The sequence below is a fragment of the Battus philenor genome, unplaced genomic scaffold (assembly GCF_028537555.1).
Source record: "Battus philenor isolate CCGP_79_NKW_IND1 unplaced genomic scaffold, ilBatPhil1.0.hap1 SCAF_10, whole genome shotgun sequence".
Taxonomy (NCBI): domain Eukaryota; kingdom Metazoa; phylum Arthropoda; class Insecta; order Lepidoptera; family Papilionidae; genus Battus; species Battus philenor.
The window spans coordinates 5,452,481-5,467,683 of NW_027181662.1; the positions used below are offsets into that span (position 1 = coordinate 5,452,481).

General features: G+C 31.0%; 1 protein-coding gene across 1 annotated transcript in view; it reads left to right on the plus strand.

Annotated features, from left to right (window-relative positions):
* Positions 1-15,203, plus strand: part of LOC137924275 (angiotensin-converting enzyme-like) — a 62,556-nt gene that overhangs the window by 39,671 nt on the left and 7,682 nt on the right. The gene's annotated exons all lie outside the window — the stretch shown is intronic.

Genomic DNA, 15,203 nt, shown 5'->3' on the forward strand with positions numbered 1-15,203 from the left:
CTTGGATTACTTGATCCTGTATATCAGAAAATACCATTACATGAACAATCGAATTATTAAAGAACCCTATACGCTTTACTTTGTAATACGTATGTTAATCTTCACAATATCCCAGTCCGCATAAAAATGAAGGGTAATATAAACTATTAAGATATACAACTTTTTATCAATTTTATAATTATCGTGACAAAACTATTGACATGATTATGATCTGTCTTTGTCTGTACGAAATCTCATAACGTTAACCGGCGATATGTATTTGAATTTAAAAAATCTTTTTATTTATGAAGGCGCAAAGGGAATCAAAGTGAATATAACAAATTTTATGTATTCGTCGGAGAAATAGCCTCTAGTTGCCAAATGTTAAATGTCAGCTTCGCCGACATCACAATACCCTACCAAAACAAATTTGGGAGAATCTTCTTATATTTGACTAACAGCGTAACAACGTTTTAAAAAACCGGAACGCTTCAACCAGTCGCTGCGGCGGTCACTGACATTATTTATAGCATTTGTAGTCTATATTTTATCAAAGAATATTGTTTAGAACAATAAATAAACACGTAAATGAATAGAACAGTGAACGTTAGGGCTGTCAAAATCGCGGCTCGCTAGCAACATAAGACCTCGAATGAACACAATATTCTCCAGCTCAGTATATATTTTCATTGGATAAAATTTGTAAGTAGTTTCGTCCAATATTTTTTTTTAATAGAAGAAGTGATACATATATTTAAAGAAAAGATGTCAAGTATTAGACGGAAAATATAATTTAACTTTATGTATGTTTTTTGCTATGTCGTTGTCATCGTTTCAATCCACAGCTCCGTCTGCAATGCACAGACCTCCCTAAGTGATATTAATGGAGGGATATTCCATAATAACTACGCTTGGCAGGCGGGTTGGGGATCGGAAAGTCGTAAGATGGAACGCAGAAAACGCTGCTACCAATTTTCGGGAAACTTGTTTGTAAGCAGTGGCAATCGTATATAATTAAGTGTGAATTATATAAGATTGTATATCCTGGGAATCGAACCCGTGAACTACGATCGCAGGTCTTTGAGTATATATTACAATGTATTAGTTAAAATATTTTTTTTTCATTAAATATAGATTTTTTTGCGGCCCACCTAAAGTAAAGCAGTTTATTATTTTTATTTGGCCTAAGTTAGTTTTTGAGTTTGACACCCCTGGTGTACATTATCAGCGATGTTTGGCTTTGTAATGGATGCTCATTGTATTTCGTCACGCATAACGGAATTGACTTGTCAAAGGTCGCAAAATGGCCGCTATAGTCGCTTGTTTTACGCAGTCGCCCCCTTGTCGAGCCGTTCTCGATCGGCCAGGTAGACGACCTTCGTGTTACCTACATTTCTGAATGAGTGATGATTATTCGAATTTTTAGATTAGTTTTACTTACTTTGAGAGACAGGTCAAACTGTCTGGCTTAAATGTAATATGATAATATTAGTTATCGATCGTGAAAGGCATTAGAAAATATTCGTCGAATAATTTGGTTTTGACACCAGGACTATCTGTTACTCTGTACTACGTCCCTTTATATTACAATAATGCAAATCATTTTATTAATATAAAGAATATGAGAAACAATCACGATCGAATATTTCTTCTTTCTGAAAGCGAAAGAAATCGAAAACATATTTTTGAAAGCAGTTGTTTATTATTAAGGCATCAAATCAATAAATAAAGTGTTCACTCCGAGTTTTGTTTTATTTATTTATTTTCCGTATATTCTCGTATGATATTTATATTTCGCGAAATAAATTTGTAGAATATTTTAGTAATATTATTAATAATATATCAATAAATATTTCTAATTTTATTTCCTTATTAAATTTTTTCATGTCTTGTCAGACTGACTATCCTATTCGTTATTAACCTGCTGCAGTGTTAAAGGTAGAATAAATAAAATTAAACGTTATTACAAAATGATCACGATGATATATACATACAAAATTAATATTTTTTTCCTATCATTAATCGATTTCACTCATCCTTTTTAAACTTCTCAAACACTGTGAAGAAATTTCTGATAGAAAAATAAGTCATTATCTGGTCAATATATATAATAATATTTACGTAATAACGACGTAATAAGGCTTCTAAAATTTATTTTTAAAATCATCTGTTCCTTGATTCCTTCGGTCTTAGACACCTTTACTATCTTACTAAGAGTAGCTGTGATTAATAACAAACCTTAAGCTATATTTTACAACACTGTCCAATAAATTTCACGGTTCAACATTCACGCTTTTACATCCATCACTGCCTAGGAAGATTTTAAATGCTATTGGTTTTATGGTATAGCCTCTGTATGTGTATGTTTAGATAAATCTAATACGTTTCATGCAGAACATCGTTCTGCTTGTTTAGGTCTAATTTTAATCGATTTTTTAAATCTATTATTACATAGTCAAAATATAGAAAAAATTGAACCTAGAAGCTGTTAATTGCAAAACCATTGTTTAGTCCAAACTTCAAGAGAGGTTAATCCTCGAGTCCAACTCGGCTGGGCAGCATTCGGGAACTTACGAAATATATCGTTCAATATCCCTGTGTCCAAAGACGAAATTTAAAACCAATGTGTGTTTCTTAACAGTGTTGACTTACGGCGTTGAAACGTAATTTCTCTCTCTACCTCTCTCTCTCCCTCTCTCTCTCTCTATCTGTCTGTCTCTCCCTCACGATTATTAAATAAGTCATGGAGATGGCTATGCTCTGTTGTCAACAAGATCAAATCAGGAATGGGAGATTCGTAAGCGAATGAAAGCACCCAGATATAGCCCACCAAATAGCAACATACCACGTAGAACTAATGGCTTCTGGGGTCTAAACATTTTGGAGTGGAGATCACCGACTGGCAAGCGCAACGTAGGATATACTTCCACCCACAAAGTGAACTGGCGACCTTATTAGAGCCGTAGAAAGACGCTGAATGCAGGCAGCTTCTTTTGTTACTGTGGGAAGAATATCCCAAAACAGAGAAACACCCTGTATGTTTTATACACCCGGGCCAATAAATAACCTCTCATTAGCCAAGGCTACGGAACAGATATAGGTTCAAGAACGCTAACCTTCCACAAGACTCGTTATTCGTCGCAACAGACACCCTCGGGCAATATAAGTGTTCATGATGCAGTGGTAGCAATATCACGTAACACGTACTCGTGCGTGCAATACACGGATGAGACTCAAGATGCAATCGCAAGATTCATCGATGTGGCGAAATTGGCAATGACCGCACTGCTATTGGCGTACAATTTGAGAATAGCAATATAAAGTAGGGATGAGGAAGTGGTTTCACGAGCTGTAATGTTAAAAATTGACATTCTTAGGGCGTTGTGAAAAACAAACAATACACCAATAATTAAAATAAAAAAAATAATAATTGGTTTACTCCAATTTAGATTAAAATAGTTTCAGATTAAAATTATTAAATAGATTAAGAGACTAAATTAACTTAGTTTAATAAACACTTTGACATGCAGAAACGTGATCAAAAAAATATTATATTATATTAAATTGCATTTAAAAAACTGGTCCTATTAATAATAAATGAAACTATAACTAAATTAGTCGTTATTAAAGGGATAAGTTTAATTATTTTTTGCATAATAAGCATTGGTTCAAAGATCATGTTATGTTTTATATCACGCATAAGTACTAACGTGATTACGTTTAGAAGCCTCGTTGAGTATACTTTACTTAATAGAATTACGTTAACACGCAATTAATTGGTTTTCCTTTTTAATATATAAAGTTGGTCTACGTAGAAACATCACGCTAATGCCTATTGCTTTGCTTTTATAGAAAATATACTTAAGTAGTTTATCGTATTTTAATTAATAATCCTGATATAAACACAATAAACAGAATGTATCAACCATAATACGTTTATTTCAGAAAATTCTTCGAAATTTAACATTGTAATTTGGCATAATAAATATGTATCACCATAATTGTTTTATTATTGAAGGTTGTGTACATCTTGAAACGCTATGAAGGAATCGATGCTAAGTTTTCTTCATGAAATCATATCCTCAGGACGATATTAATTATGTTAGCTAACAGTTAATGACTTGACTTGATCAAACCAGCAGGTAAGTGATTTTCTACATAGACTGATACTTCACGTACAATCTGTTCGTCGAAGTAATCTGGTTGTAGGGGGACGATCAGGTCAAAATAACTGTTTGCAAATGAGCCTCGTTATTCTCATCATTCGCAATAACAATTCACGTGATAATTTAAGCGATTTATTTATTATCATATTTTTATTATTTCTATTACTCATTTATTATTTTTTTTAAATATATTCGATAGATTCCACATTATTCCAAAACTGTTAATGACGGTAATAACGACACATTATTTTTTATAAATATTTTTTTGATATTAAATTTTAATTTTAACAGTATTTTATATATCATCAATGTAATTTATATTTAGCAAAGTAATCAAAAGATTATAAATCATGATTTGAATCTTCTATGTCAGAACCCAAAACCTCGAAAATGTATAAAAAAAGCCTGTGTAGCGCTAGTCAAACACAGACATTGTACAAAAGTCATAGTAAGCAGAAACTCTGCTTGAAAATACAATTAATTCAATAATTGAAGTTTTTTAATTGTGCTCCAATATCGAGGCCCATCACATAACTTAATACTTATTGTAGAATACTATTGGTCTTAAATCGGTTTAGAAAGGACTTGTTGGAGCGTTTTACAGCCTATGGTACGCATCAAAAGTTTTCCCCGATGTTACATATAAAAGCGTCATCCTTTTTCCGCTGTGTATCATAATAATATAACTTATTATTTAAAATTCATTGTCAAATGAGTTTTGTCGTTTGCTAAAAGATTTAGTCTTTCCCGGCCCTTTAGTAAATAGTTAATATCTCTTTACTATTGAAAATATTGTTTGTAAAATTTATTTATTAGTCCAATTGTACTTAAATTTTTGATACACAAAGAAACTATCGAGAAAAAAGTTGAAGATATTGTGGGATTCTTCCTAGGGTTAATAGGAGGTAATAATAACACGTAGTCCGGAGTAAAAGTGTGAATTTCATTCGACCTCCGTCCATATTTGTACTAATATAAATAAAGAAGTATAATTCTATGGGATTCCCCTTCTCGATGCGCCGCTGACGTCGACGTAACGTGCTCCTATAATACAATCCCAATATGGACCCGATCCACATAGATATCCTATTTACATTATTTTACCTCACCAGTACAGAGATTTAATAATAAGATGTTCCAATCAAAACATGGCATTAAAAGATTTATTATAGGAGATACGCTTATTAGAAACTTTTATTAGAATTACTCACTTTATTCTACATACAAGCAAGATCAATCTATTTTCTCTTAAACCTTTTAAATTTCTCAACTAATATTACATATGTTAATGATATCAGGCTATAAAAATTTGTAACAGAACACAATCTTTTTTGTTTATTTTGTGGTTAAATGTAGGACGATGATGTAACGCGCCGCATAAAATATAATATAGGTTAATGTGATATTGCATCTGGTTCTTTGGATCTAAGAACACTTTGGAATTAGAATGTGAGTGGCCTAAATCGATCTCTTCGATCCACTCACACTAAAACACTTATCGAATATTTGATTACATAATACAATGTTGCAATTAAGCGATTGGGTAACCGACAGTGTTATCTGTGCTAAAAGAAACCTTTATTTTATTTATATACATCACGTATAAATTAATGATTATATGTAATGTGTACTTAAAGCTAAATTATAGGAATTAAATGTCATTGATATATAAAGAAACATTTATAAAATAGTAATTTGTTTGTGTTTAATTTTATTTATGTTTTAATTATGGAATGGAATTCCATATTAAACATTATGAAATAATAATAATAATTAAGCATAGTCTAAAAGTTTGAATCTCAATTGATGTCTTTATGAATTGATTCAAAAGGATCAATCTCTCTGCTCGATGCCATCAAAATTTGACAGGACGACCACCGCTGGACAAAGGCCTCCTCTCACAAATTTCCAATAGGACCCTAAGGATCTAGCGTTTTAGAGACATCAACAAAGTCGTCTATCCATCTTGTGGATAGATGTACTACTGTGCCTAACGACCCGTTGTCGCTACAGCATTGTTCAAATAATAAATATTATTATATATTCCCACTCTCTCTCTCTCTCTCTCTCTCTCTATATATATATATATATATATATATATATATAGTATTACCATCAAATTTACTTCACGAAACTTTCCTCTAATAGAGTCGATAGGTCTCATATTAGACACTGCACGACAAACCCCTTTTTCTGTACAAAGAATTATCAATATTAAAATATTATAAAAAGGATATAAATATATATATATCATAAACGCCACGTTTGGCATGGTTGGCGATCACATTTTGGTATTATGGTACACAGGGGATGCTGTTTATCATGTTCTGAAAACTTTTTGAGCAATGGTCATCTTATATAATTATTGTATAGTGTGTGAAATATATAAGATTGATACCGGGAATCGAACCTGCACCTGGTCAAACTTTTTTCAAATCTATTTACGTTTTAACCATGAATGAAAAAAAAAACAGTCAAAAGTTAAGGCCTAGAATGATTTCTCTTTAAATTAAAGTTAATATATAAGAAATAGATATTTCAGTTTCGCCGGTGGAAAATTTCATTTCCATTTGTTACAGCCTTCTCATGATTAATTTCCCTTTAGGGTGCTTAGTGACATTCAGTTTTACTCTTTCTAATTAGAATTTAAGACTTTTGCTTTGTATAAACTTTCTTATTGTTAACTATTTTAAGCATATTAAAATGCATAGTCGTTTGATTTATATTGATTAATTACTTGACGTTATTTTCCATATTCAATAATTTATATTGAAGACTAGTATATTATAAAAGGAGAATTTTAAAACACATTTTGAAAGAATCTAAATTAATCTTAGGTGCCTTGGAATGATATACAAACATAAAAACTTTATTTCCAAAAATGTCCTGATTTGAGAATAGCTCACGTAAACTTTTTCACATAAACTTATTCAGGTTTGTTTTGTGATCATTGTCGCAAACATCCTTTAATATTTATTCATACGGAATATAGTAAATTACTGTATCAATATATAATTTATGAAGTGAATTAGTAACCTGTTATTTTGTTAAAACATTTCATTTTTCACGAGAGAATAGAATATTCGACAAAATAAATGTTCAACACATTTTTAACTCTGAAAATTTAGATATGGACTCTTTAGTTAATGGCAAGACCATTAATGTAACCATAATTGTAACAAAATACCCGACGCAATCTGCGGTCATTATGTTTAGGATATATAAATGTATGTCTCATTAATCCAGCAATAAACGTATCTCTGGCATATCTTCATATTCGTACAAATAGAATTTAAAACAGAATTTATTCGTGTGTTATTTTTGAAAGTTATATTTTTGTGCTTCGGGGTAAATAATTTTAATAAGCCGAAATTTACGAGTACCGAGATTGTATTAGGATGTCGCTTCACATTTTTCATTTAAACGAAACTGCAATAAAAGCAAAGCTATAAAAGTAGAAGCTTTAAAGTCGACACTCGGTTTGGAAATGTCGAGATATGAAACACTTCTATTATGTTTTATATGCTCTTAGTGTATTAAAATGATTTTTAATTCAGTCTAAAACCTTCAATAAATAAAAAAAACTTTTTGTGTTTTAAATTATGAATGAATTTTGTTGCTTATTTTATATTGAAACATATTTTTATAAGCATTTAAAGTGTAACATCAATCTGTTGGTTGGCAGCGAGTTATCAGTTTCATCATAATCATTACTTCCTTAGTCCACTGTTGGGCGAAGACTTCCCTCATAGATTACCGACATAACCGGTTGGAAGCAGCTTCCAGCGTCTTCCAAAGAATTAAATAAGGACGTCTATCCGCCTCGTTGCGCCTTGTAGACTGTGGTCTAAATTCAATCATTTTAAGGCCCCAAAAGCCTTTTTTCAGCGCGCTATGTGGCCTGCTACTGCCACTTTAATTTGCCAACTCGCTGAACTATATCGATTGCTTCTATTTGCTCATGAATATCCTTGTAATCCTTATTCGATCTCGTAGAATTTCAATGTGTGCCGAAATAAGAGATCAAATATCATTTTACGCTGTTTATACTTTGTGTGTGGGCTGTGTGCTTATTATATTTTTTGTCTATTTTTTTATTCCATCAATAGTTATTGTGTAGCATAGTTTCAATGTCCATAGATACGTTACTAAATGATCACTGATAATCAGCATTGTGATGAAATTTACCTAAATTTCGCGCCCGCAACCATTCACATTTATTTTTGTCATCTGATGCACCTGGATATGAGGTATGATAAAAAATTACGGTGACTAATTTTATTACCAATAAAACATTAAGTTTACATTGAATTTAATTTATTCTCTTTCAAAGTACTGCCCTTGGCTTGCGATAAACTTATCTCTTCGTCGATTCTATGATTGGAAACACTTCTGAAATGCTTCTTTCGGAAGGCTCTTCAGCGGCTCTGTCGTAGCTCTTTCATTGACAGTAATTGTGTCAAAACGGTTTCCTTTCATCATGGTTTGTAACTTAGGAAGAGGCAGAAATCGCATGGTGCTAAATCCGGAGCCTAAGGCAGGTGTAGACATACAGTTATATTTTTTTTGCCAAAATCTTGCGAATCGTGGTGATGGAGATCATACTTCCAAATCGTTAGCCCATTTTCCGGATCTCTTTTTTCGTACATCATTTCGAAAACGTAACTTACTACAGTAAGCCCTTGTGATATTCGAATTTCACAGTCGTTATTCTTGGAACGAACTTTGATCGAATTTTCGTCACTTTGAGGGCGAAAGACGCCCGACCTATGTTCATCCTCCAACCCGCTTTTAAATCGCTCATCCCACTTGTAAACAGTCTTCAAAGTCACCAGATTATTACTATATATTAATTTTAATATTTCATGTGCTTCATGGGCACTTTTTTGCAATTTAAAACGAAATTTTTTATAAACGCTTTGTTCAAAATCGACGATGCGTATATACTAAATATCCAACGAATATAATCTCACTCTTCTAGCAGTGGAAGTTGATATACAAGTCGCAACGTAAGCAATTTTGCTACAGAGTATCTCAATGAATCAGGCTATCGAATGTATTCATTTAAATAGACGTAGACATAGTAGTGCCTGATATATAATTCACTCACCGTATTTTTTATGTGATTAAACTGTTTTTATTTTTTATTTTCATAAACATTTAAACTATTTATAAGTTCTTAACAACATTTTCTTAACAATAGTTTTGTGAATAGTAAGATTTGTGCTTTTAGATAGCTAATAATTAATTAAACATAACAAAATAGATCAAAATTTAAATCACATTTTTTGAGTAATCTTTATTAATCAACGACCAAAAAGGCAGTCGCCGTGTAATTAAGATTTCATAACTTTTTCTTCGGAGAAAATTATCTTCCTCTGATCTTTAATTAGCTGTCTTAAAATATATCTCTTTGAAAAACTTGAAAAGATCATCAGTGTTTTCACTATTGCTCAAAGGTGTTAAAACAAATGAAGTAATAAGGACATAATTTTCATAATAAATACTTCGTCAATATTTTTATTAAGCCGAAACGAAAATAAATGATCGAAGTACAGCAATTAACATTAATAATATAATTATCATGTTCATAAAGGTCAAACAAATTAATACCATTATGCAATTAGAGTTAAAATTAAAACCATTAGGAAGAAATTTACACCATCGGTTTATGTACATATAAGTTTATGTTTCATTTGAGCGAAATACGAAAACACAATATGCTAAATACAGTAGTATCGAATGTGTGATTTGAAACCACGGAAGCTTCCACTAATTTTATATTCATAACAATGGATGCCTCCGTAATACACTCGTTCTAAAGGGCTTGAAATATAATAGAGTTTTTAGAATTGTTTTTAAATATGACTTTATCTCCGAGTTAACAGGTCTGTGTTTTGATTTGATATTGGTTTTAAAAATAGTGACTTTTGCTTATCATTACGTTTGTGAAAATGTGTTGATATCCACGAAACTTTTACAGATTTTCCCAGGATATTTTACATACAAATATAGACACCAGAAGCAAAAATTAATGATTTGTACCTAAGACTTCACCGAGTTAGCAAATCTTTCTGGACAACATACATGCTTTTACAAAAGAATTCGAGATAATTCTCAGAAAGTTTCTATTGATGTATTTTAAAATAAAATTAAAGAATGTGTCTTCTAAATGTTATTACACAGTAAATGACTTCATAGAAGATAGTTAGACTATTTAAATGTTTATTATTTTACAATTTTTAACTATTTATTTTTAAATATATATTCTTTTTAGTACAGGTAACCAACTTGAGTTTATTAAGAAAATTATTTAATGTATGTTGAAAAAAGAGTTTTTCATTTTTAACCTAATTTGAACAAATGTAACATATCCCCTTTTTTAGTTAATTTATGGATGGCATGTTAGAAATATATTTCTTTTACAAAACTCGTTTTAAAAGTTCGCCATCTTGGTATTTATATATGCCATTATACATTATAATTAATACAGTGTGCCAAATATAAGACACTGAAGACGAAGAAATGATAGAGGTAATGAGGCATTTAATACTATGATTTTGTACATAAAAAGATTGCAGAATACAGTAAAGCATATCATCAATTCACGAATACACAAATAAGTAATAAGATTTAAAAAAATAATTTTAAAAATGACAGACTTAAGTAATTTTTTTCCAAAGATAATTGAAAATGTTAAATATTTGGTGCATTTGAAATTATATTATTTCTCGTTATAACAAATAAAATGTTTAACAAAACAATCTCGACGTTGTTTGTGATATGATCCGGCGACGCTATAAAGATAATTAAATACATGTGATTCATGAAGTCGTAAAGGTAATTAGTAGTTTATTTAGGAAAAAAAGAGAACATTGAGATAAAAGTTTTAATATTAGTAAGATAGTGATTTGTAAGATGCCAAAATATAAGAATGTTTTGGTTTATAAGGCAATAATTATCAAAAGAAATTGAGCTATAATTGGGAACAGGATTTTTAATTTTAAATCCGGTGTGTCATCGCTGTCTTAAGACCAATACCAAGACCATTAGTTGAATAATCTCTTCAATAGGTTTTGAGTGAACAAAAAACTTATTTCGTATTAAAATACTTTTGTGTCAAAGGTTATTGATATCCAATTCAATGCACTTTATATACGCCGTAAAGGAAACTAACAGTCGCATTTATTGTTCTCTGCAATTCTGTTCGTCTAGAAAAATATGTGAGGAGCTATAATTTAACATTGTTACTTTTATTCGCTCAATTTTTAAATTTATAATACTTTTACCAGCTTATACAGAAAGACGACACTATGGAGAAACATGGCCAAAAATGAAAATACTTGGAATAGTAACAGCTGTCTGGAAATTTAAAAACAATATTATTTCTACTTCTTCTTCTTTTCAGCCGATGGCTCGCTGCAATGCATAGGCCTTCCTTGAAGATCGCCATGATTGCCAGCGACTTTCCGCGATCTTAACTATGTCGTCTATCTACCTGGTGGAGGTCTGCCTACGCTGCATATACCGGCTCTTCGTCCCCACTCTTCTCGAGTTTCACCTTTTAGTCCCAACAGCCATCGCTTGCACGAGTGATTTGCCCCGTCCATTGCCATTGCCATTGCCACAATATTGTTAATTATAATAAAATCTTTAGTTGAGGCTCGATATGTAAAGACCTTTTGATATGTAAGGATTACATGTGTTTATATTTAGGAATCTAGTTTTTAAGGAAATTGTTAATATGTTAGGTGAATGTAAAATAAAAATTTTCGGTCAAAATATGAAGTATACTTCTCGCACAAAGCTACTAGACTACCTAAAAGTATTTTGAATTTGACTCATAAGAAAGTTTAATTTGTAGGTAGGTAATTCTTTTGACAAACTCTCTGCTATACAACTTCGAGGTTACTTTCAACAGTTGATATTGATAGACGTCCCCCACACGTATCGTCAAGGATATAAGTACAAGCGTTTGAACTCATTAAACAAGTAACAAATAGTAACACAGTGTTTGTATCTGACTGTATATTTTAAATGTAAATTGCGTAAGGACGTTAAAAAGTTTTTTACGAAAACAATTGACAGAATATTGTGAAGTACAAAAAAAAAGTACCATCTTCGAATTTAAATATTTTGTATATAATTTAAAACAACAGCACTTTAATTATAAACTTTAAAAACGAATAATACAGTTTATTCAATTTATAGAAAGTCAAATCATTTCACTACACAACAATGATTGTTTTGAAAGTAACTCAATGGGCTAATATATTTCGTTGTATCTTAATGTATTAAGTTTATGTCGCAAACTGAAATATTGTTGCGCATTGCATACATCTCTAACTGGCGAGCAAGTTACTCATACAATCTTACGTAGTTTGTAGCTTTGCCAAAACTTATAAATAATCTTTAATGTTAATTTTAAAAATTGTTACAGAACTCCAGTATTCTCGTTGTTTTAATAAACATTAGCAAGTTCCAGTTTTAAAATTAATTGATCTATAGAATAAGACCTGAAATCACTTGCTAAAGGGGTTGTCACACAGCGTCACTCAATCATTAACAGGCATACAGATCGATTAGATTTGTAATCGAGAAATTTTTTGTTAGACTAAAATTAGTCTACTGGCAGATTTCTAATTAACGAAATTTAAGTGAAACTGAAAGCAGTCAAACACTTAATTAATATACTTTATATAAAAAGAAAGATGTTTTTTAATTTTAAATTCTGTTCACTAAACTGATCTGCGAGAACAAAATCAGACACATATTTACATACTTTCACACTTATTTACATCAACTTGATGTAAGAATAAATCGCGTATTAATTTGTTGCTTTTATGGCACATCAGATATATTTAAATCGTTTTAGTGTACTATTGTGGTTATTTGTTTTAATTTTTTTCTCACTGAAGCTAGTGAACCTTTTAAAAAGTAGATATAACTTGGTAGTGATTTGGTAAATGAAGCATTTTGCACATGGATAAGGTTCGATATAAATTTGTTCAGTACCTCGATTAAAATGCTTAGCGGCTGCACAAATATTAGATAAACGAAAAAAAGAAACAATATACTCTAGGCTGTTATAAGGGCATGTTAAGTATATTACAATGATAAGTAAATAAATATACGTGTGTGTGTGTGTGTGTGTGTTTGTGTGCGTGTGTGCTTGCGTGCGTGCGTGAGTGTGTGTGTGCGTGCGTGTGTGTGTGTGAGATGTATACATTATGGATATACTGTACTATAATACACTTCCATGTAATGTCTCGAGATTATTATAAAATAGGTTTATTTTAAAGCCTGAGTTTCTTGTGAGCTTACAAAAGAAGAGCTCTTCTATTAGGGCTTTTGGAACCTTTGTAGCTTTGCGTTGTATACCATTATAGGTGAGCTCATCTAGTTCTAGTTCCAATAAAATTAGGCTCTTCGGGCAGTCTTCTTGTTGAAAAATGTTTACCGTAGATGATTGTTTTAATATCCGTACTAAAAATGATAATACCTACATGATAGCAGTGGTAAATTATTAGTTAAGCTTATAATTAAGGCCGCAGTTTACCGGTTCTATTCCCAAGAGACGGAACTTCTTGTATAAATTATTTAACCATATTGTTTACAAATTTGAAGACAAACATCGTATTAAATTCGGCATTTTTGCGACCAAAATCTCGTTTTATTTTATTTACCTTTCTTGTTCTATTTTGGAGTGCAAACACAAATTAGTTAAAACGAGAAACATGAACGTCTCTTCAAAATCTGTCGTTGTGTTTTACTGACAGAAGCGAAGCGAATCTATGTACCTAATTATATATATATATATATATATATATATATATATATATATATATATATATATATATATATATATCCATCCGGAAATGAACCGTCGTAGCCCTCTGGCTTACTTCATAAAACACAGGAATCACAGAAAACATAATACTAAAAAAAGTTTTCAACTTCTTTATAATAACAGGTATTGAAACTTTCTTTAGTAAATTTCAGAGACATTGGAAACATAAAGCTAATAAAACTTTAAGATATCAAAATCACGTTTCAGAATGTTTTTCTGTTGGACTTAATTTCTTCATAACTTTTTTTGCGTTTCATAATTTATGTCAATCATGTCCGACCAACAGGGTACTAGTCAAACCGTAAGGCTTGCTTAGTGGGTCGTAGAATTACTCATAGAATATTTTATGAGAATTATTCTAAGGAAATATGATCTGTGTAACTATCGCGAAACCGTGAGGGGAAATAAATTATTGTTGTTCCATTTTTCGTAACATATTTCAAATTTAAACTTAGATATTTCTTTGCGTACATCTACTAAAATTGACATATGTTATTATGCCATTAACACTTTGGTTCTTAACGGTTTAAATTATAAATAAATGCTTGATCGACCTCATTCTGAAGCTATAAAGCATATAAGAAGTAAATCGGTTTACGTCGTTCAATAACTGCAAATTTAAAAGAAAATGAAGGACATAATAATTAAAGTTCATCATAAAGGTAAACATGTTTTTATTGCCATTTCCGCGTTCTCTGTGTATTCACCATGAGGCTAGTTAATATGCTGTAGCGGTATCTATTCCGTCCTTGTTAATTATTGACCATCTACTTATACTATGTGCCTATTGAGCTTGTGGTTTTTTAACTATATTTATCTTTTTAAATTCTTTTGGAATATTTACACTAATGTACACTGATATGTATATTGATGTTATTATATGTCTAAGAAATAACATTAGCACTGTTTTTTTTTTATTTAAAGAGGGCGGTGTCGGCTTATCTGAGATCATTAACATGATTTTGGTGTTTATAAAAAACTTTTAATATACCACTTTCGGTTTCACTGTAAGGCCGCCATGAGAGATACAAAAGCTTTGGAGATGCAAACTCTTATTTGTACCAACCAACATCATAAAAATAAACGTCTGCCTTCAATATTTAATTTTAACAATAAATTTTAGTACTTAATATGTTTGTACCACATAACGTCGTCGTGTGCACCATAATTAATGTATTATTTATCAATCTCTTAGATTTCTCAACACA